The sequence below is a fragment of the Tupaia chinensis genome, unplaced genomic scaffold (assembly GCF_000334495.1).
Source record: "Tupaia chinensis unplaced genomic scaffold, TupChi_1.0 Scaffold000048_1, whole genome shotgun sequence".
Lineage (NCBI taxonomy): Eukaryota > Metazoa > Chordata > Mammalia > Scandentia > Tupaiidae > Tupaia > Tupaia belangeri.
In genome coordinates this window covers 7,103,163-7,103,629 of record NW_006159506.1, presented here as the reverse complement: position 1 = coordinate 7,103,629, position 467 = coordinate 7,103,163, and positions in this window count along the sequence as shown.

Genomic DNA, 467 nt, shown 5'->3' with positions numbered 1-467 from the left:
CTTAAAAGTCGCATAAGAAAGATGAAATGGCCAACAATGGCTCCCAAGGGGAATCTGGGAAACAGAAAAGATTCACAAGAGTTTCTTAATGTGCAAGTTTCTCTCCATATATTCACAACCCACATGAATGTCAGAACCCACAGGTTGGAAGACACAGGAGTCTGAGCTCTGCTCCCACATTTAAGGATGGAGGTAATGGGAATAGATCTTCCTGTCCTCCTACGATACACCACCCATAGCCCAATGAAACACACTGCTCAGTTCTTTCTTGTTTCATACCTTCAGTTCTCATTGGATAGACTTGAAATACATAAAATTGACCAAGTTGTATGAAAAATTTACCTCATACCAGCCATTTAATTAGAACACGGTCCAGGTCAACACTTGGTCCTTGCCAAGGACTCATAGAAAACAGTTCATCATGGCGTCCATGGGTGACTTCCTAAACAAGTCTTGTCCTTGTAGGG